Genomic DNA, 24,319 nt, shown 5'->3' on the forward strand with positions numbered 1-24,319 from the left:
CGTCTATCGTTTTGATCTATTGCTCAATCTGCATCACTGTATGCTACAAACTGAAGTTTCCCTTCACTTTTCTTGTAACATTGCTCTCTGTCCAATGTACCTTTTAAGTATCTTAACACATGTTTGGCTAGTGTTAAATAAGATTCACTCGGTTGTGACAAATATTGTGAAAGTTTACTTACAATCCAACTAAGATCAGATCTCGTGCTTGTCATAATATATATCAAACTACCCACAAGCTTACAATATTTTCTTAGATCTGTAGATTCACTGTCACATTCAAAGTTTGTTTTTTGTTCAGAAGGGGTACTTCTTACTTTACAATTAGACATACCAAATTTCTCAAGAATTTTCATAATGTACCTCTTTTGGTTTATCTTTACTTCACCACTATTCTGGGTAAAGTCAATGCCTAGAAAATGTCTTCGCTTTCCCAGATCTTTCATTTTAAATTTAGCTTTGAGCATTTCTTTTACATCGTTCAGTGATTCATTGTCACTAGCTGCTATAATGAGATTGTCAACCCATATAATTAGGACTGTTTTCTCATTTTCACCTTGTCTAGTGTATACACAGTGGTCTGCGTGGTTTTGGATAAAACTATTTTCACAAAGATAATCGTGCAACATTTTGTTCCAGTTACACCCTGATTGTTTCAATCCATACAATGACTTATTCAGTTTACAAACCAATTTCTCATCATTTGATTTCTTTTCAAAACCTTGAGGTTGCTCCATATACACCTTACAGTCGATAGGAGCATGTAAATAGGCAGTTTGTGCATCCATATGGTGCAATTGTAAATCGTACTGAGCTGCTGTTTCCATTAGACTTCATACAGATGTCATACTTGCAGTTGGTGCAAATGTTTCATTATAGTCTATACCAGCAACTTGACTGTAGCCTTTTAAGCATTGTAAGTCTCAGTATTATCTGCATTGTCTTTTACAGTGAAAACCCATCTACCCCCACTGCATTTTTATCTTCTGGCAGTGTGGTCAGTGTGAATGTGTTGTTTTCCCTTAAAGACTTACATTCCTCCTTCATAGCTTTGACCCACTTCTCAGGGTTAAATGAAGTCATGGCTTCTTTAAAGCTTTGCGGTGTGTTGCATATTAGTCTCTAACAATAGTCAACATTAACTGTCACATAATCATCATTTTCAACTTTACACTCATAGTCCTTCAAGTATGCAGGTGGTTTTCTCACTATCTTTTAGAGTAGTGTGTATCCTGCCTTATTTTTGTGTCTCCATCATTTATTATAGATTCAGTGTGATTCACTTGTATTTCTTTTGTGATTTGACTGTCACCTTTTGATTCTGACTTAACATGCACACTTCTTCTGGTATTAAGATCTTCATCCATCACTTCTGGGTCTGTCTGAAGCTGGCATTCAGCTACATTCTTAGTAATGAATTTGACTAACCTGTGTTTAAGGACCCATCCTGTGTCAGGATAATAGACCAGATATGATGGGCTGTTTTTATCATATCCGACAAAAGTCCCCTTATCACATCTTGGGTCTAACTTCTTTTTATCTTGTCTGTATGCATAGCACACTGATCCAAATTCTCTCATCATTGAAAGATCAGGTTTCTTTCCTGTTAGCATGAAGAATGGGGTCTGCCCCACACGCTTGTTGTAACATCTGTTGCGAACAAAAGCAGCAGTCATCACTGCATATGTCCACAACTCTTTAGTTAAGTCACTCTCTATCAACATACAACTTGCCATTTCAAACAGTGTTCTCCAATTTCTCTCTGCTGTTCCATTCTGATGGGGTGAATAAGGTGCTGATGTTTTGTATCTTATAACATTTTTACTCAATAGTGACTGAAAGTCTGTCGACATGAACTCAGTGCCATTATCTGATCTGATACACTTTACCTTCCCATAAGGGGCTAAATCTGCAATAAACTTTTCAGTCATCTTAACTGTATCACTCTTGGCTTTCAGAAAGTAGACAAATATTACACCCGAGTAATCATCAGTGAATGCTAAAGTGTACTTAAAGCCATCTTTTGTTACTGGCTCAATTGGGCCTGCCAAATCAGTATGGACTAGTTCAAACACAGCTTTAGCTCTTGCATCTGGTTCTCTGTTTCTGTCTGGACAAATTTCCCTTGTGTACAGGTTTCACAATCTAGGTTAGGTCTTTCAACTTTACCTTTAATTTTTATTCCTTTTACCACTTTTTCTCATTTTGACACATCTTCGAAATTACAGTGACCAAGCATTTTATGCCATGCTTGAATGTCATAACAGCTCTGAGATGGATCGCAATGTATCTTACTATCGTTTTCTTCATCATATGCATCTAAATAATACAGTCTATCACACTCAATTATGTCAAACCCGGTGCCGTTTTTGTATGTGTATAAATAATAGTGTCTATCACACTCAATTATGTCAAACCTGGTGCTGTTTTTGTAGATGAGTTGGTCCCAGCCTTGTTTAAAGTTGATCGAGGCCCCTTTGGATGTTGCTGTTTTAACAGAAAAAATGCTTTGTGGATACATCGGGATATACAGCGCCCAAGTCATCATCACCTTTACTTTGCACCGCTCTGTGTTTAGCAACCATACCTCTGCATTACCTCTCTTCTGTGCAACCCCACAGGTTATCGTCCCATCAGCTAATTCCACAATGTGTTCTTCCGGTTGGAAAGTTGCATCAAAGTATTTAAGCTTTTTCAGGTCATTAATTATGTGTGACCTGGCATCAGTGTCCACCATTAATCCCTTCCGTTTTAATGTACGAATTTGATGCTCATTTATTCTGAAGACAAATGTGTGATCATCCGCGTCAGTTGCTTGTCTCACATTATCTTTCTCTTTCGTCTACAGTTACTGTCCCTGAGGCTAGAGTTTTTACACAAACTACGCCACTGTCTGCTCTTTATATTCTCTCCAGCATTCTCGTGCCTTGTGTTCCTTTTGGCCACAGCTATAGCATATAATCTCTGCTTTTACTCTTTCCCCAAGGCCACTCGCTTTCATCACATTATCATTACTTACATTGGCATTACATTTCTTGGTATGTTCATAGCTTCTCAGCCTTATTTTGAACTCACCAAAGCTCAAATTATCATCATCTTGCGTGATGTGGACTGCAAATGGTTTAAAAGTTTCAGGCAACCCTTTCAGAATCATTGCAATTAGTAATCCATCACTGAGCTTCTCCCCAGCATTTCTAAGTGCCGTAATGGCCGCTTCAGCCCTAATAATATAGTCTGTGACACTTTTACCGGCGCCCTTCTAGAGGCTTGTTTTTTATTTTATTTTTATTTTACATTTGTTAACCTAACTAGTAGTCTAGTAGTCTAACTGGATGTATGTCCATTTTCAGTAGAGGCCCGGGGAGAAAAGCTCCACTACAGGATTCTATAAATTGATACAAATAAGTATATAAAAGACATATTTAAAAAAATAATTAATTAATCATAGAGACTCATAATAGTGAATATACATTACATAAGAGAAAACACAAAAGATATGACTATTTCAGGATTAAATGGAAAGCTGAGACAATATTAGAGAGAAAACACATATACATATGTAAAAAAAAAACACTAAGTTTTTTTTTTTTTTTGTTAATTCAGTGTATAGGTTAATTATCCGTGGCTTTCCTTTCCCGGCATAATGGTCTCTCAGGATCTGAAGTGCTTTTCTACCATCATCTGCGGCTTCTCTCATGATGAGGGACAAACTTTTGTCGTCTAAGAACTGTATTAGTTCAGCATATGCCCCCTCATTTTTCTCATCGTCGCCTTCCTCCTCATTCTCGTTATCCCCTGTATCCTGCTGCACATTTTGCAAAATGGTGTCTTTCAGCCCTAGCAAGTGCAGGTGTCCCAGAAACATTGTCTCCCACAACTAGTAATTCTTTTCATTTCTGTCAAACATAGTCCATGCCATCGGCTTCCTACTTCCCTCCTGGGCCCGTAACCTGTTGGTGGTATCATCTTAAGGGTAAAAAAGTCGGGTTAAACATACATTTACAGAGGAAAATAAACACATGTGAATCCAATCAGTCTGGTTAAAAATGGAAGAGGGGAACAACCCTCGCTTCCTCCTTTATTGTAAAGCGCATGGTCATGTGACCTCTCTTGACCTCTCCACACCAACGATGTCAGTGTAAGAGCAGACATACGATCATTCACTCTCTTTTATTATTATCAGCCAACACAAACTCATATCAGTATAACTCTATTGTGTTACAATTTGAGAGCTTTATAGGCATTACACCACAGTAAACAAAAGGATTTAAAAATGCAGTTTCATTTGTACAATACTCTTTTGACTATATACACCTATATTGTACAGACAACTGTATAGCTATCATCATAACACAGAGAGACAAAGCACTTTTAAATTAATTTAGTGCCAAATTCACATTGATATTGACTGATATATTTATAGTACTTATTAAAGAGTATACTCAGTTGTATAATTGGTAATGCAATGAAGTCAAAGTGTGAGCCATCTTACTACACCCTTGACCATGTGCCAGATCTGTCCAACACATGGTAAGCTCATGACTTATTGCTTGTGAATGCAACGATAGAGTCACTATGTTAGTCTTCATCAGAGAGTAGTCAAAGATGAGTGTGTGGAGAAAAACCTATAATAAATATTTCAAACTCTCAGACTTAGCAGAATGCATTCAATTAGATGACACAACATCAGATTTTGTTAATTTTGATGTAAAATGTACAAAATGCCAATTTTCACAGACAGACTAATGAATGCAGTTGCAGTATTGTATGAAATGTAGCTAGAAATATATTTTTAGTATTTCAAAAGCATATGTAATAGTAGCCAGAGAAGTATTTTAATGTCAAAATACAATATGACACGTGCACTTCTCTTACCTAAATGTCTTCATTTATACTTCAGGATGTAAAGTTACATGCAACTACCTGGGTGGGTACAAAGCAGAAATATTATCCTTCTCTCTCATACTTACAACACCCCTGAATATTTAGCAGTAGCTGTGCTATCCACAATCCCACGACACTGATTTCTTGCTTGAATCTTCTATGTTAAGATGGTAACCAGGGAGCACTAGTTTGTTGAAACAAAACAGACAACGAAATTAATCTATTTGTCAGATTAAGCCAGAAGCAAGGACAAAGACTGGTGGTACAAACCCTGCATAGTAATTACACTACAAAAGCTGCATAAATATTATATTTATATATGTCTGTTAACAACATATATCCAGATGGATGGTTCTTGTTTATAGTTGAGACTGAAATAAGCCAGGTACAGTAAATATATATATATATATATATATATATATATATGTGTGTGTGTGTGTGTGTGTGTGTGTGTGTGTGTGTGTGTATATATATATATATATATATATATATATATATATATATATATATATATATAGATAGATAGATACATACATATAAATATATATATATATATATATATATATAGAGAGAGAGAGAGAGAGAGACAGAAATCACTTTCATTGTGCCTTATACAAAGAATAACATATATAAATTACCATATTGCAGAATGGCCCATATCCAGTAAAGGAGATGACTCTGCATTTCTACAGTAGATATTAAATGGCCATAATATACAAATGCAGTTACTTAAAGATTGCTTTTAATAGATGCATGTATAAATGGGTAAAGTACATTCAGTATTAAGCAAATAGTTGTTTCCCAGTACCTCCCTGGTAGATAAAACTACTGGCATGGTTAGTTCTGAGCCAGCACACAACATCAGAAATAAGTTCATGCCTTCACACCTTGTATGTGAATACCTCAGCTAGTATTACCTGCTTGTGAGCAGCATGTGCACTGCTTAAAGATGACATGAAAGGTAAAAGGCTGAGCACATTGTTTGTTACTGGGCTGGTTAGGGAAGATGACAAATCACCGTATACTAAAGACTGCAAGCTAATGGTAAAATACGGAAGTATATTTGAACCCAAATAAATGAAAAGACCACGAGTATAGAAACATCCACCAATAAGGCAATCAAAACTTAGCGCTTTCTTTCACTTTATTTCCGTGAACTTCTTCAGAAAAAAGACAATGAGCCCCCTCTTGCTCATGTCTTTTATATAACACAAATAGGAAATGATGTCACAAATTGACTTTTTTAGTGTGTGATTAGTAATAGCCATTTTAAAAATACATGAAGGCTAATAATGCCCTAAATGATAACATCTTCTTGTTTATACAATGTTTTTAAAAAAACATACCCATAAAAGTTAAATTCAGATCACTTCATACACTAAAAAGTGCTTTGTGAAAGAAATACTAATTTTTTAGTCATTTTCTTACACAAAACGACCTTACATTATGTAAAAACTTTTTGTAATCTACTATAAAAATTAATGATGTAATAATAGTAGTAATACTACTTATGTTAGAGTTCAGTACTTATTCAATTATTGAATGCCTATTTTCCTACAGTTGTCCATGTTCCTTGCTTTTTGATGTAAATAACATTCTGAATCAGAATTTAATCTGATCTAACCTAATCTAATGTTCCTTATCGACATTTCTATCCAAAATGCACTACATAAAGAGTACAAACAGTGCTTGAATACCTGTGTAGTATGTCACCTATTCTATTTAATGATTAATAATTAAAGTGACACGAATGAAGAGCATAGTAATGAGGCTAAATTTAAAGATGGCTGTTCTAATGCAGCAGTGATGTCATGATGAGTAGTATAAACACTCAATGGATGGATATAAGTTCATTAGTAAAATTGTAAGGGGTCATGCATGCAGTAGGATGACGATAATTAATGCATTCAGTGACGGACATCACCCAGACCAGGCAGTAAAACATCAGTTGATTGTGTATGCTGACTGCTTAGCACAAATAACTTGGCAGGCTGTGAATCATGCATTTAGGTCATACCACTCTGTTTTTTTTTAGTTTCTTTCGACATAGGTGATATGTAAAATTAAACCTGGCTATCCATTCATTATGCTAGAATACAGGCAAGGATTTTTCATCCCTTGGAAGCACTTAGGATTAAATATCATTAGAACCACATTTATTGGTATCCCAGAATTTATCCTTATTGTGATATCTCATGTTGTACGTTAAAAATCATAACAGCTGCCACACTGCTAAGACATTGCTGTATCTAAATAGGTTAATTGTACTGAATGGAAATAAATTTTAGCCCAAAACATAAGTTGTCATTGATATGTAGAGCTATGTTTCAATCTCTCTGTATTTCTAAATATTTATTTATTTACAGTGTGAAGCAATGCAAGTCAATGAATTTAGTTTGTCATCTGATAATATGCTGTTTCAACAATGAGGAGTTGATTATGTATGAGTAAGATAAGTGGGGTGAAACACCCGCATAATACCCTTTATTAATTTCATATAATTGAAAATAATAAAAACGCCACACCAATAGTCCTAGCCAACTTTTATTCACCACAATTTTAGCATTTTCTTTCCAAAGCACATGAATTTCATCAGAAACTGTAAAAAAGTAACTTCCTTCCTTTTTAAAACCAGAAAGAAACACCATGCCTGGACCAACAGCATTTAATAGAACACACACTTGTAAATACACACTTAAAAGTAACACTAAAAATACATACTTAAAATACTTGTATAGAATTTACTTGCATGAAATATGTTGCATATAATAAATATATGTCAATAAATATTTCTTCAAATAATTTAACTGTAAAAAGTTGTTTAAAAGCTTTCATAAAAATAAGTAAGACAAAGTTGTTAGATGTCATAAAAATTATTCCGTCATAAAATGTTCATGTAAAGGTATTAAAAATTGCAAATATCATTGACCTTGCAATATTAGGACAAACAATTAGATTGGATTTTCAAAACAGGCTTAATAGATACTAAATCATTGATGCTGGGTGGGTAGCATTAAGTAAAATTTACCAGTGGAGCTCTCTCTTTTCAACAATTTTTTTCCAGTCACCACCTCTTTCTGGGTTTTCTGCTTTCTCCAGAATAGTGAAAAAAAAACTTTTTGAAGAAATATTTATTGACATATATTAATTTCAAGTTTACATAGTACGCCGCTTTGTAGTTTATCTAATTCCATATAATTGAAAATGTGTAAGTAATGTGAGTCTGAGAAGGGGTCATATACTCCCACTCTCAGGGGTCCAGTGACATTTCTGAAAACAGTATGATTTCAAGTATTGCACTGAGGAGAACTTTTTATGAATTCTGAACTATACATCTATATTGCTTGTCAGTAATATATTTTAGACAGCATTTTAAATTACAGTACATGTGGCTACCTATATAAGCCTGATTGGCTTTACCTATGATAATGGATCTATAGACTGATGAATAAAAAGTCTCACATTTCATGCTTGATTTACACTTTCAGAAGCATCATCTGCTTTCTGCCTGCTGTCCTCTAAAAGTGCCAGATGAGTAAAGAACATTTAGAGCAGAATGTAACACTCTCTGATTACAGATATAGCTATATATTCCAGCATTTCCAGGAAAATATTCCACAGTATGTTATCAGTCCCAGCTGATTATGTCTGTCAGTAGAAAAGCTCATTACATTCTGCAAAAACATGCATTTTCTGAGAAAAACATACTTGCCTTAGGTGCATATGAACATGTAGCAGAGTCTGTGACTGCATGGTAATGCCCCCTCATTTACTACAGCCAGCAGCATTTATCTCAATCCGAGAACATTAAAGGCCTGAAAGTAACTAAGCAGGCTCTGCCAATCTAAGTGAATCGATGCACAATTAATTACCATAATCAAGAGGTGCTCTTCTCAGAGAAGGTTGCAGATTTATACATCCCAGTGACTAATTAGTATACAATATTTAACTGTCAACAGTACATCACCTAGCAAGGGGTCTTAATACTGGAACTCATAAATGATGTCCCCTTATTGACAGATCTATTAAAGTATTTGCTTTGTTGGTCAGCTTAACAGCATGCTTCAGAGTAAGTGATATCTGCTGTAGTATTTTTCCTGTTTAAAATTTAAGTGAAGTGAAATTTTAAGTGAAGCTAGCTAATGATAATGTATAAGATTATTTTAAGCTTCCTGTCTGACAGTAAAGTGCTCAGTGCTAAAACTGAGATAGTACTCTTAAATGTTACATTAAAATATATATTATGTTCTGCTTCGTCTATAGTGTTCTCATGAAAACCTGACATTGGCCTACAGAGTGTTCTCAGATTTAATGCTTTCACTGTCCCAAATCAACATGAGTCAGTATTCATAATCAGTTATGCAAATGTGCGAGGCTATCCAAGATGTTTGTGGATAAGCTGCAAATCATAGAGCATTTACTTCAATGTAAAATGACCTCAAATGTGCTTATGCAAATGTGCAAATAATGAGAGGTAAATGAGGAGTGATGTAAAATCTTTATATGTTAATGAAGCATGTTTTAAACCATTTGCAATTCATAGTCAGATTTTCCTGTTTTTCCATGCTAGTCACAGATGTGCTATATAAAGACAAGCCTCTCCAGATCTATCTGAGTTGCAATTGATAAAAATGCTGTCACTTGCTGCTAGCTTTGCGGTTTCCAGGTCTGAGTTGCTTGTCTTGGCTGGGCCAAAACTGCTTCTGTTCAGCAGTGCTTACCTGCTATAAAGGAGGTGTGCAGAATATTTACTGCATGATTTTTTCTACATAACATGACCATTCACTGGTATGGTGGAGAAGTGACCCACGCTGTCAATACAGCTCCCAGTTCCATTCCAAATATGAGCAATGATGACCAGCCAGCAGCAGTAGTAAGGGACCCCATGCAGCAGGCTTCTGCATGACATGTGTCTGTGCAGGAAAAGAGGTGGCATCTAGTCCAGAACTATAGACCATGACATTCAGGTTTGTGTGTCCTTTATTGTAAAAAAAAAACACATAGATTATAATTGGCGCATGCAGTGATATCTGTGGGATATGCTGTGTGGTACATGGTCTGCTGTCACTGTTCATCTGGCATTCTCTGTCATCTTAAAAATATTACCTGTTAAAGAATAATACTCATATTATTGTTATGCCTGAGTGCTCACTGACTTCTGATCAGTGATGTTATAAGGCATCATATAAAAATAATTCACATTTTTGTCTGCTTTAGTGAATAAGTTCTGCTGAGAAGCAATGGTATTATCATGTGATCTCCATCATCATGTCTGGACAGTACCCAATCCCCTGCTCTTGCAAGACTGTCTTCAACTTGACTCTGGTATGTCCTTAGTAGTGTATGAATGGAGTAGTCCAATGATGCTTGGTGTTTCACCATACTACGGATCAGTGTGATCCATACTTTCTGCCATTTCAAAGTAGTGCTGGAAATCATCATGCATACCCTGGAGGGATCTGACCAATTCCAGCTGACTCTGTGTGGTAGTGCTCTGAACCCTAACAATGTCACGGCACATTTCTTGTTGGGCAGTCAATGCTTTATGTGTTTCCTAGGGTAGCTGTAAAGGAATTCTTGCACTTGGATCCCCTTTATAAAGGTGTAACTGTGGACACTGTTACCTCTGAATGCCTGCCATCATCCTCAACATGTTCATCTTGGTTTGGAGATACTGGCAGGTGGAGGGGTATTCCTCCCAGCATGGGTGGCATGTCAGCTTGTGCTTGACTTTGAGATGCAGTGCCACTTTCAGCAGAGTTACTAACATGTTGTGAGGTGAGAGATCCTGCCATGAAACCTGGGGACTGCCTGCCAATTTCCTCAGGCTGCCTTATAAATATAACTATGCTATTATCAGCAGCAGCTGCAACAACACCCGTTCTGCTGCTGACATCATCCACACATATTAGCATAGCTGAATTGCTTGTTTCTGATCTTGACCCCGTAAAAAAAATATTTTAAAACATTAATACTAATGGAATAGCATACAGTAATGTATGCTTACAAGGGGCTGAGTGGGACACTTACCATGCATGCTGCCTTCATTTCCATTCTGTGCTGATGTACAACGTTCACATATAATAATTAATTTTGATGTGTTTAATTGCATCATTCCTTGCCAGCATTCAGTTTGCTCTGTGTAAATGTATGTTATTAATTTTAAACCAAGCTTCATGAGCAGACAGGTGCTGTTGTTTCTGCAGACACTGGTAGGATGGAGCAATGCCCACACCTCCTCTAACTATTCCTCTTCCAACATATTCTGTGTCATAGTCATCCTCACAGATGGCTAGAAGGTATTCCTCATCTGTTAACTATATAAGATTCGGAGCACCACCCCCCCCCCCCCAGTGGTACAGTAAATTGCATTCTGCCTAGCGGGCCTTGCTTTTAGCACGTGGCTATCATATTACTTGCCCTTTTCTTGAACTGTACCAATGCTCAATTTATGTGACCCACTGCATTAATCTCAACATACTCCAGGCCTTGTTCCTCTCATCTTGGTCCCTTTTTACCAATAGAAAGCTTCCTATCTGTCCTAAGTGCTGCCATGAAGATGTTATTTTCCTCATGACTGAAGTTATCCTTTCTCTGACTTAATCCCTTATTTTCCATTAATACTACTTGTGAAAAAAGGAGAAAGTCAGAAAGTGTGAAAATATTGTCTGAAGAAAATCAGGTTTTAAAGTACAAAATACTGGCCAAGTCTTCCTGCCACCACCAGTAAAAAAATGTTACTTTAAAAGTTTAAGAATTTTTATATTTTTCACATTTTTAAATGATTTTATATTTGTTGGATACACCTACCTATGAACCTATATGATTGGATGGGTAATAGGAAATTCACCCCGGGGATCACTTCTGTGGTTCTGCTTGACAAGGGGCACAGGAAAATAATTTTCTTGGGTGGCAAAAGCCAGGGTACCTTTTTGCCTAGGCTTGTATAGGCCCTAGGGCCAATAGCCTAGTACCTACCTATGTACCTACCTATGAAACTATACATAATATGGTTGGTTGTTGTCATCTGACATTGTACAGGAGGGTTATTTAACCTCGTCTGAATTTGAAACTCAGTGTTCTGATGAAGTATTTGTGTTACATCCTGACAAAAATAGCTTAACTATTTGTTCATTAAACAACATTTTACCAAGATACACTTTGTTTCCTGCTTCTAGCCTGTTTTCTTGGTTCATTTATTGTTCTGGTTCCTAGTTAAAAATGTTACTTAACCCAAACCATATGATTACATAGAGAAATGTCAATATAGCCATGGAAAATTGCAATATATTACTTACAGTTTTTCAGGTAATGAATGCAAAAAAAGCAAAATCTATGCCTTACCCCCTGCTATTGTTATATACTCATAAAACTGCCATTTTTTTTTCAACACTGTCACTCCAAAATCTCTAATTCATCACACACCTATTGATGTTCTTAGCACTGCAGAACTTCAGTAGTAAATTATTGCATTTATACCCATGTATATACAATCAGTAAATGAAATCACAGTGATAATTTCCTGCCATCAGTAATCATTTCCACTGCTACTGTCATGAAATCCAGCTTCAAAATGACACAAATCTAGCAATCAGTCATTGCTATCATACAATTCATTACATATGAGCCTTAATTCAATAACAATAATATTTTAAGGCCTTCTTATTAAATTATGATATTTTTAAACTATTTGCTTGCTGCAGTAAGTCTACAGTATCATAACGCATTTGACACCTGTCTCAGCTATTGCCAAACTAACATGGCACTGCAAAACTTATTAGCAAAAATTCAGAGCCATTTACATGTTTTATATGCAAATTAGGCTAATTTACATTCATCTCTATGAATTGTGGTAGTAAAAAAACGTGCCCAGACATGTATCTGTGAATTTTGGCTTTTCACTGATCATGAACGTGCGGCCAAAGTAAAGTGAACACACAACAAACTGACATGGACGTGCTGCAGACAGTTCTGCAGTCTACAGCACTCTACAGCTGTGCCAAGCTTAAGTGCAAATGGCCCTAGACTAACTAAAATCAGAATATAGTTAAAAAAATGGAGTTATTTGAATGTCAAGTTTGCAGGAATCTGAAGTGTCATTCCTACCCATTTAATGTTGTGTGTCACACCCCAGCACCTCAAACAAATTATAACTTTCTAAAACTTAAAAATAATACATGTTGTTGTATCTTTCGGCTTTTCCAGGTTAGGGGTCGCCACAGCGGAACTCCGGTCCGCTAATGATTGGCAGTAGATTTTTATGTACCGAGTTGCCAGCTCTGATGCACAACCTCCAACGAAGGTATGCCCATTCACACATGTCTTCACATAGAAGATGCTTTTAGCTGAGAATCGAACAGGACAACGTCATACTGTGAGGCGACAATACTACCGCAGTACCCATTTATTTCTATCCCCCCAAAAAAGTACTTAAAAGAAAACTTCTGCTGTACTACACAAGTCTGTTACCAATAAGCATTATCAATAAAAATTATTAATCGTATATTTTCATTTTAGTCAAGTGTAGAAGGGAAAGGTAACTAGTTTACTTTAAGAAAAAATATGTGACAAAATAGTTTTGGTTTAACCACACTTACCATTAATATCAATAGCTGTTGTAATGACCATTCTAGTAAAAAGGATTTGGTTAAGGTGATGTTACACCCCACAGGGGTGGTTCTAACCTTGATTATTACATCCCCTGACCATACTTTCCTCATTGTTATTCTGACACTTTGAAAGATGGCAACACCTGTGAAGGCACTAAGCCGCATTACTAGCTGATGCGACAAGGCGACCATGATAATGTTTTATCTACTCAGTGATTCATATCAGGATCAGATTGAGGCATGCACAAAAGATGGTACTTGGAAAAAATTGATATCTGGCAAGAGTTTGGTGAACACCTGTCAACCCTAACAGGTATAACCCACTCTGGCCAACAGTGTCATCACCATTACAATGATTTGCAGAAGCCTAGCATTGACCAGCTGACCAAGTGGGTAGACCAGGTAGTGTTGAGAAGGCTAGAGTTCTATAATAAGTAAAAAAAAAGTTTCTTAATGTTTAGTATTACATTGAGTCATAGTAAATATAAAAAAGAAACAGTTTACCAAGTTGACATAACTAGAGTATCAGTTGTAATGCTAGTATGAAATATAGAGGAAATCATGAACATGTTTGTAATCATACATGCATCTTTTTTAAAGAGTATGGATGTGAGTAATGCATTAACAGATTTTAATATTATATAGAAATGTGAAATACGTTTACTAAAATAATAATATGTATATGTAACTCTTTAAATCATGTACTGGGTAACAAGAGGAAGTATTTGTTAATGAATTTATGAATAATGAAAATAAAATTACACATTACAATTTATTACTATTGCATAAAATAAATTTATAGCAGCATTACATGAAACCAGTTTTGTGTAGGCCATAGAAATATATAAGTAATACAGATTTTTAACATAGTTGTTTGTTCAAAAGTATTTCTAACTCCACATACAACATGGCTGAAGTCTGAGACACCACACCCTAGTTAGAATGGAGGATTAAGCAGGGGTGTGGGAGTTGCTGTGCCAAATGAATGATCAGCACAAACGTTATTGAAAAATCTTTTAATTCTGCATTACCTATCAAATCAAATACATTTGTACAGCAAAGGACATTCAAACTTCCATGCATTTGTGCATTTCTGTGTTTGTGAAGAAGTTATACCTGTAAACAGTGTTACATGTACAGCATAGTACTTTGAAAACAGCATTCCACAGAAATGTCATACTTATTTTTCTCTTACATAACAGGGAATATTGGTAGATTATTATGCAAATTTATACAACTATGCATATGTAAGAGTAAAGAAAAAGAAGTTATTGCTTAGACAGGAATACATGCATATATATGAAACAAATGCAAATACAAGTAAACAAGAATTGACTTCTGTCTTTTACTAAGAGGTGAAGAAAAAATATAATCACCAGCAACAATAACAAGGAGTACAAAGGTTAGTTGCATTTTCTAGTAAGTATAATTGAAGTCCAAGATAATTCTGTCTTGCTAGTTTTTAATATGTATAAGAAACATAAAAAATAATTTTGAAATAATTTTATTACTGTAAAAAAGGGAAATATGTGTGTGTATAACTGCTGTACTCTTTTTTCAACTGTTTTCTCTAGTGGTAATAAGAACATTACTTTTATAACTTTGGGGATGAAAGAAACACAACTGAAACCATTACAGTTCAAGCTGTTGCTGATTTTACCTAATTTCTTTTAATAATTACAAAGGGTATTCTTACCACTATATTAAATGTGCTGTATTTACATAACTTGAGACATAGACACTCCGCTTCAAGAAGTCACCAAGCACTTACCACATGAATTCATCAGAAGTATACATATGCAGTACTTATATAATTCTTACCAAGCACCGAAGTACTTCCCAAATGAGTACTTTCATATGCATAAGCACTTCCTGTGCACAAGTTTTACTTCAATAAAAACTTTACTGCAATATTTCAATAGTGAATGAAATGGCATGTAAACCTAAGATGTGGATTTTTTGTACTTTTGTACTTTTTTCTGTTTTGTCTCTCCCAATCTATTTTTTCTCTGTCTTTCTTATTTTGATTATACATTTATTTCTCCTATGTTGTTTACAGCTTCAAATACCTCAGGAGCAGGCCATCTATGTACATTCCAGGCTTGGGACAGATCACCCTCTGCCTGTCCAGGGATGTCCTCAGAGGTTTGGGGTAGAGGCACTAGTCCTGCAGGTACCCTGGTACATGGCAGCCTGACAAACCTCAGCCAAAGAGGGCTTCAGAGCTTGGTAGAGAATGTACTGGTGTAGGCAGTAGACAGGAGAAGTCAGCCAGTTGAAGCCTCTCTTCAGTTGTGGAAGACACGCTCCCCCATTTGGTTGACAACAGAACCAACACAAGCCCCTACCCCCTCAACATCGGGATCCTCCACTGCAACACCTCCTGGTAAAATGTGTCCAATTGGAGAACTAACTCATAAAAAGTAATAAAATGCAAATACAAATTAGTAGAAATAAGTAATCATACTCACTATTTAACATATTAAAAGTAACTAGTCTGTGCATATAAATCATAAAAATACAATATATATTAATAAGGTTAAAACAACATAAATCTCATTTTGAGTCACATTTTTGAGAGTGTTTAAATGGGTTGTATGTATTTGAATGGATTATCTGAAGATGCCCTGAATATTTTGGAGGACAAAAGTGCTAATTATTTTATGATTAAGCCTTTGATGATTTTTCTGTGTCAACAACATTGTTTTTTTTTTTTTTTTGGTTCTTGGTCACCCTGCTGAAGGTGACCTGGAGGGATCACTAGTGACCTCTGTGGACATTTGTAGGAGGGTTGTGACACTGACTAAGAGGAATTTCCTGTCATTTCCCAACATTAGTCACAGAAGTTAGTGTCATCCAAGATGCATCTACAACTGAATGTCTGCCTCAGCACTGTGGAGTCCTTCCTGATGCTGCTTGTCTATTCACAGAAGGGACCAATGGCTGGGTGCTGCCCTCTTCGCCTGCCTGAAATCCACCCATGATCTCTGACCTATCACCATCTGGATGTTCACCCCTCTACTGTATATTCTCCATAATCTTTTTCTGTCTAATCCATCTCATCACCAGCTGTCCAACCTCTGTCAGTCTGCATCCATCCACAGTTATTCCAACTTTTGTGTGTCCAACACCCTGTCTGTTTATGTTAGAGTTTATGTTTGTCTTCCATTACTATCTTCTCTTCTCCCTCCCTCCTTTCACCAGCTATTCCTGTCTACTACCTCACAACCCTTCTTCATATACTGAAAATGGGTCTCATTGCTACACATAAAAAGTGGCATCACCTGTCAATTTATGGTTAGCCTTGTGTGTTTTCTTGCTGCTTACTTTTCTCCACTTTTCTCCTTTCCTGTTTCTTTTTTTGCCCATTTGAATGAGAAACTGGGTTGTCACTTTCTTGTGTTGATCCCCTGTAGGCTATCAGGAGTGGCAGCTCATCACTTTATTGTGCACAAGTGAGTGCATGAACTGTGCCCACTAACCATTCTTGCTAGTGATATCTGCCAGTCTGCCATGTCAATCATGTACCCTTCTGTAGTGCTACTTACAAACTCTGTTGTCCTTATGATAGTTTTCCTCATAATGTACCACCTTTGCTTTACAAGGCACTCCCTTTCTCAGCATGTCAGCACTATGCTGGCCCTGATATATATCTGATTAGCTTTAGGCCATGTCATGCTACATGCTGTATAACTTTAGCAGTGCACAAGTGGACAGTGCTTATCTGTTAATACCAGGCTTTACTTTGCTTATTTTTAACTACAACGTTGAATTGTTAATATCATTTGTTGGATCCTTTACAGTGCTTTCTGACTGCATTCTATAGTTTTAGTATACATTTCCAATAATGTTAAGATTCTGTGTTTGTAATGCTTACTTTCTTTAAAGTCATTGTTTCTTTAACTTGTTCATCTCTAGAGATGCATCCAGGTATTGATATGCAATAATTTGATTAGTGCACTAAGGTTTCTATTTTTGCCTATTTATAGTTATATTATTTATTTATTTATTTGTGTATGTGCTTTTGTTTACCAGGAAAGTCCATCAGGGAAATTAAATGCCTGTTTTTAGAGCAGGCCTGAGAAGAAAAGCTCCAAAACAAAGACAGAAATACATTTTTGACTATTCAAAAGAAAAAAAAAACAGACGGGGCGGAGCCTATATGGCCAACTGATAGCAGCACTTTTTCAGAGTGCCACAGAAATAGTCCAAAAACAGGAAAATAATTATTTTTATTCATCAAAAACAACAAAATTTGGAAGATAAACATCTGAACTACTAGTGCATCAAATTTGAAGATTTTTTTTTTTTTTTTTCGAGATTTTCCTGTCAAAACAGCTTGGAGATAATATTGCTGTGTGGAAATGAGTAACTCAAAGAACACCCATTCTGAAACTACACTGAAAAAAGAAATACACTTGATGTCTTCTACTCTTCAGGAACTGTCCTTGAAAATGGATGGCTTCAAGGATAGCCTAGAAAATTTAAAAGAAAACTGCCAAAAACAAAATGAAGTCTTCAAAGAACTACTGCAGCAACAACAAACTAAAATATCAGACATTGAAACTTCCCTTTTTGACACAGGGGGAGATTAAAAGAGGAAGAAAACTACAGTGAATTTCTGTTACAGCAAAACAACTGGTTAATCAATAAGACAGATGACCTGGAAAACAGAGAAAGGAGAACAAACATCAGGATTTTTGGTCTTCCGGAGAGAGCTGAAGGTGAGGACATTATCTTATTTTTAAACTCATGGCTACCAGAAATATTAGACTTAAAAGAAGGGTTCTCCAATGGTATAGAAAGAGCCCATAGAGCCATAGGAAAGCCAATTTCCTCCTCTCCTGCTGCGCCTCCTAGATCAATTGTGGTAAAGTTTCTATCATATATAGACAAAAAATGGTTCTTAAATCAGCCTGGAGGAAAAGCCCATTAAAATATAAACAAAGTCAAATCAGATTTGATAATTATTACTCTACCAGAGTACTGGACTTGAGGAAAAAAACCTGGCCACCAGTGAAATTTCTTAAACAGAACAAAATAAAAGCTCAACTAGCATATCCTGCAAATATCGAGATCTTCCACTTAAATGAGAGGAGAACTTTTAATAACATTGAAGAAGCATCCGCTTTTCTTAAGAACAACAACATAGTCACTATTTCAGAAGAAATGGACTGGGCATCATCTACTTCCCTGAAAAGATCTCCAGAAAAAAACTCCTGAACTGATATAAAAAAGAAGAAACAAAGGACTGAAACTAAAAACATAACACCCACAAACTCTCTCAAAGAATCAACTAAAGTTTGAGGAACATATTGCAGAAAACTAAAACTTATGTATGTTAATCTGCTCATTTAATTAACCTAACCATATAAATATTCTTAATAGATTCTATATAGAACAAAATATTTCTAAAACAATGACTAGAAGTGAATAGAAAAAGTATATATCATTAATGAAAGCATTGTATGTTCTCACTTCTGTGTATGAATTCAATATATGTTCTCTTCCCTGTGTATTTGTATGTGTATGTATGTGTATTTTTTTTTAACAATCTCAAGTAAAAAAAGAAATTTCCAGAAGATAATATGATGCTAATAAGTGTCTGTATAATTAATGGGAAGCAAACAGGGCTTACTCGAACTTTCACTGACTAGATTAAGTGTATGTTGACTAAAGACTGCTTGTCACAATGATTCACTTCATTTGCTTGAGCTTAAACATCAAAAGTAATCATATATAATGTTCTAATAGCAAAACACATGCTGGTAATAATAATTCTTTGTTAAAATTAGTTAGAGAATGTTTTCCACACTGGAAGCCATGCGCTGAAAATTTCAAAAACAAGAGAAAAACGTGAGCTTCCGAGTGAACATTTGAATAAGTGTTATATAAAGGTTACTGTCTCTGTACTGAGCATGTGAAGGTAGAGTTCACGTATCAAGGAAATGTTCTAATACAAAAGACTAAATGTCACAATAATAATGTGAATCTGGCTTGTAACTGTTTAGGGGATTTGTTGAATATAGAATAAGCCACTTGGCAAAGTTCATTGAATCAGAACAGGAATGTATACTTTGATAAAAAATGACCCAGTGACAATGCTGTTTGTTTAAGAGAAGTGCGAGCTTCTGAGTAAACAGCTTAAATGGTCATCATAACAAGCTTCCTGTAGATACGCAAACACTGTAGAATTGATTTAGATATTGAAAGAAAATAAAAAAAAGGGAAGTTGCATCACTTATGTCACAAAGCAAAACACTTGTAGGAAATGGGAGACTAAACACACTGGTCGATCTTAAAAGTTGAGGAACACATACTAAATGCTAATAGTGGATGTCAGACTCACTGACAGGCTCTGCAAAGTCAAAACATCCCCTGTTATAAGATCACAACCCTGTGAGAGAGCTATCTCTCTTAACAACTGTCACCAAAGCATGCAGACATAGCAAACTAAGATACTAACGAAGACACTATCACAAAAGCTAATAAAACAGTATAATTGCATTTTTATTTAATTACTAAATTGTAAACTGCTTTTTCATACTGAGACTTGTATTTTCTCTTTGTGAGTGTTCTTTTTATGCTTTTAAAGTGAGGTTTCTGTGTTCTGCCCAGGTGGCATAATCTTGATAGAGGCCTGTTGTCTAGGCCTGGGAGTTTTGTTTAAGTTTCCTGTGTTTCTGGCAGCCATTTTCTGCTGATAGTCTGTCTTCATTATTATTGAGAGTAACAAGGCCTCCTGACCTTCTGTAGTACGAGTGATTGGGTAATAGCAGGGGCTGAGTAGTAATTTGATCTTCTAACTCTTCCATCCCTACTGGTATATAAACCCTGTGTCTTGAAAATGTTGTGCTTGTATTTATCAGGCTGTGGATTGTATTTCATTACTAAAACTAAGCGGAAATTCCTTTAGATTCCAAGAGCAGGATAAGTTATTTCTTACACTTATTTCACTGAACTGCACTTCTAAAACACTTATAATTGTGCTCTACAGTTGATCTACTACATTTTGCACTGTTATAAAGCTTTTTTATTGTTTCATTGCATTTATGTACTGCTTTATACTGTTTTAACTGTATTTTTCATTGCTAGATACTGTTTCATTACTCTAATTGCATGTTTACTGAATTACTGTAAACTGCTTTTTCATACTGAGTGTTGTATTTTCTGTTTGTGAGTGCTCTATCTGAGCTTTTCTGTGCATTTTTGATTTTTTGAGGTTTCTGTGTTCTACAGCTAGGAATTGTAATAGTGTGCATTACTATAATTGTCTGTTTACAGTTAAAAGCATTCTCTAGAGTCTGTTTGCTCCTTGATCACTTTAAAACTTTCATTTAGTGGCTACAGCTAGGAACTGTAATTTTTCTCACCCACCCTCCCTAGCGTTGTGGTGTTCTTATACTTGGTGGTTTTGCAGTTGCCTGCCCATACTGTATATTTGATCTGTGACACTCCTCCCAGTCTAGTGTCATTAGTTCATTCAATCTAATAGAGAATATTTGTGAAGGCCAACCCACTCACATTCTTAATGTTGAATTAACTTCTGGTCCAGCTTTCTCTATTTCCACTTTACTGAGAAAAAAAAATTTACTGAAAAAAAAAACTCTAAGCTAGCTTCCCCCCTTTCCTGTGGCAGGTCTTGTCCAGATATGGATTTGCTGTATCCAGGACTGCTTGTGAGCTCCTGAGCCCCCGCCCCCCACTTAACTAGGGTTAAACTATTCCTGGCGCCATAAAGTCTGCTCTTCAAATTTTCCCTTCCAACTAGCCAGCTTTTTAGTTTTAGAACTCAAATCTGTTTCTTTGAACTCAGCACTTGTTCAGAACTCATTGTAAGCACTAAATAAGCTACAAATTACTAGAGCACTCAACTTTCCTCACTTGGAAAACAGTTTTTAGTACTTAATAAATAAGCACATGTCCAGGCATGTCTAAAGGTCAGCTTCCAGTGTTTTTTCCTGTCTACCTGATGAACCTAGGCATCTTGGAACAATGCAGCAATTGCCTCATGTACACAGACAACCCTCTCCTCCTACCACCCAACACTATGACCTGTGAGAAATGCACTTATATAGCCAAAATGGAAGCAAAGCTCTCTTCACTAAAGACTGGACTAGACAGTCAAGAGGAGAAGGTAAACACTTGCACCACACCACACTCATCACATAGTCCCTCAAAACCTACACCACCAAAATACACACACAGAAGCACAAAACACACACCTACATTCTCAGAGGCTCTCAGTAAAAATCTGCCCAAACAAGTGAGACCTCCAAAGCAGAAATGCAAGCAACCTCCACCCCCCAACACAACCCAAATGACACACAGCCCACATACTCAGTGTGCCACTCAACTACAGCCCATAAGGCATAACATGCCCAACACTCTAGTCATAGGTGACTCTATAGTCAGGCACACTGATGTTCCACTCACCAGGCTAAACAAGGAGAAAGATACTGTTAGCTACCTGTCAGGTGCCAGGTTCCACCACATAACACACGCACTCAGGTCACTCCACAACAAGTACAAATATGACTCTATCATTGTCCATGTTGGTCTGAATGACCTGAGACATACCTCCCTGGACTACATGAAAAGAAACATGGAGGAGCTCACTGATCTTGTAGCCCAGACAGGTATGACCCTAGTCCTGAGTAGCATCCTGCCATCGCCCAGAATGATACCACAGTACAAGGACAAAATGATTGACTAACAATTGGCTAAGCTTCTGGTGTCATTCTAAAGGAATCCAGTATCTGTCTGCCTGGGATGACATGATTGACAGACCACACTGCTTTGCCAGAGATGGCCTGCAGCTGTCGCCCTTGGGATTCTGGATACTGGCAAAGGCTCTTGCCACCCCTATAGTGCCTTTTTTTAGGCAAGGTTCAAATGACAAATTCACCACTGTAACAGGTACAAGCAAGCAAAATCTGAGTGTAATGCTACTCAATGCTAGAAGTCTAAACCTCAAAATGCACTCACTTGAAACACTCCTTAAAATGGAGAACATCAACATCTGTGCAGTGACAGAGACCTGGTTCATAGCTCCAGAGAGCACCCCTGCATTACCAGGCTATAATTCATACCACACCTTTCGGCCACCAAACCTGAACTGAAAGACTAAAGATGGAGGCGTGTCCATATTCATTAAGGATATCTACACCTCCAAGCTAGTTGCTCAGCATAATGCATCCGAGATTATCCAAGTTCAACTAACTCTGGGCAAAACCGCAATCCAGATTGTAGCTTGCACAGACCCCCCCCCACCATGCCCCAGGATTCCCACTCCTCTTTTCTTGATACACTGGCAAATATTAAGGTACAATCCAACACCCTAATAATGGATGATTTCAACTACCCCACCATTTACTGGGAAAACTACTTGTGTACCAACTCTTTTGCTCAACGTTTTCTGGAAGTCATCAATTCCAACGCCTTGGATCAACTTATCCACACCCCCACCAGGGGCAGCAATATCCTAGACCTGGTCATCACCAACATGAGCGACCATTGTTTCACACCAGAGGTCAGCTTCTCGTTGGTCAGATCTGACCATAAGCTAATCACCCTAGACATCCAAATCCCGCTCCCACCACTCATTAGGAAAACAACTGTAAAACATTTCTCCAAAGTCAACTTTAAGACAGAAGTGACAAACTTAACAACACCCATGCATATGGACAATAGCGGTACGACTGCTGAATCCTACACAAATGCACTTTATAAGCACTTACACGAGTGCATGGATCATGCTATAGCAAACAGAACCAAGATGCTATCCTCCAAAAAAAAGAACCCAATCTGGTGGTCTTCTGCCATAAACAAACTCTACAACAGAAGAAAGAAACTGTTGCAAAAAATAGTAAAATCCCATGATTGGAGAAACTCCGTGGTCAGCCTCAGTAAGAAGCTGAGATCCCTCATAAAATCCTCCAAAGCTAGTTACGAAAACAAAATCGCCACTGACTCTAAAGACAACCACAAAGCATTCTATAGCTATGTCAAGAATCTCAATGGCAACACTCAGATCTGCTCTGAGTCACAGCGCAATGACACTAAATATACAGAACCAACTGATATTGCCAACACCCTGGCAGATAGGTTCAGTGCTAACTTTACCCCCCCTCTCATCCCCTAAAGGGCCCATCTTTATACTGGAAGAATGAAAAGTTCCTGTAATCACTGCTTCACAGGTAAAAACCTCACTCTCCAAAACCAAGAAACACAGCATCCTTGGGACCTGACAACATCCCAGGCTGCCTTCTACATGAACTACAGAATAAACTGGCACCCCACCTAAATACCATGTTCAATCATAGCCTCACCTCAGGCTTTGTGCACATTGAATGGTGCACTGTGATGGTTATCCCACTCCACAAAGGGGGGACCACAACAGACCCTGGGAACTACCGCCCCATTAGCCTGATGAGCCTGGTCTGCAAGGCCATGGAACGTATCATCATGGAACTCATAAACAAAGACACTGGAGATCTCCAAACTCTGGACCCCACAGAGTTCAGGCTTGTAAAAGGCAGATCATATCTCCTAAACCTGATAGACTTCTTTGAAGCAGTCACCAAAACCATAGATGTGGGTAAGGTGGTTCACACAGCCTATCTAGATCACACTAAGGCATTCAACACAATCCCCCACTCTGGAATTATAGATAAACTCATTAAACTAGGTATAAATCCCTATGTCACAAGATGGGTTGCCAACTGGCTTACTGACAGAACCCACACTGTGAAAGTAGCAGACTCCAAATCAGACTTCAGACCAGTGACAAGTGGAGTACCACAGGGTCAGTCCTGCGTCCTCTC

Source organism: Protopterus annectens, chromosome 1.part1 (genome assembly GCF_019279795.1).
Source record: "Protopterus annectens isolate FY-2018-M chromosome 1.part1, PAN1.0, whole genome shotgun sequence".
Lineage (NCBI taxonomy): Eukaryota > Metazoa > Chordata > Ceratodontiformes > Protopteridae > Protopterus > Protopterus annectens.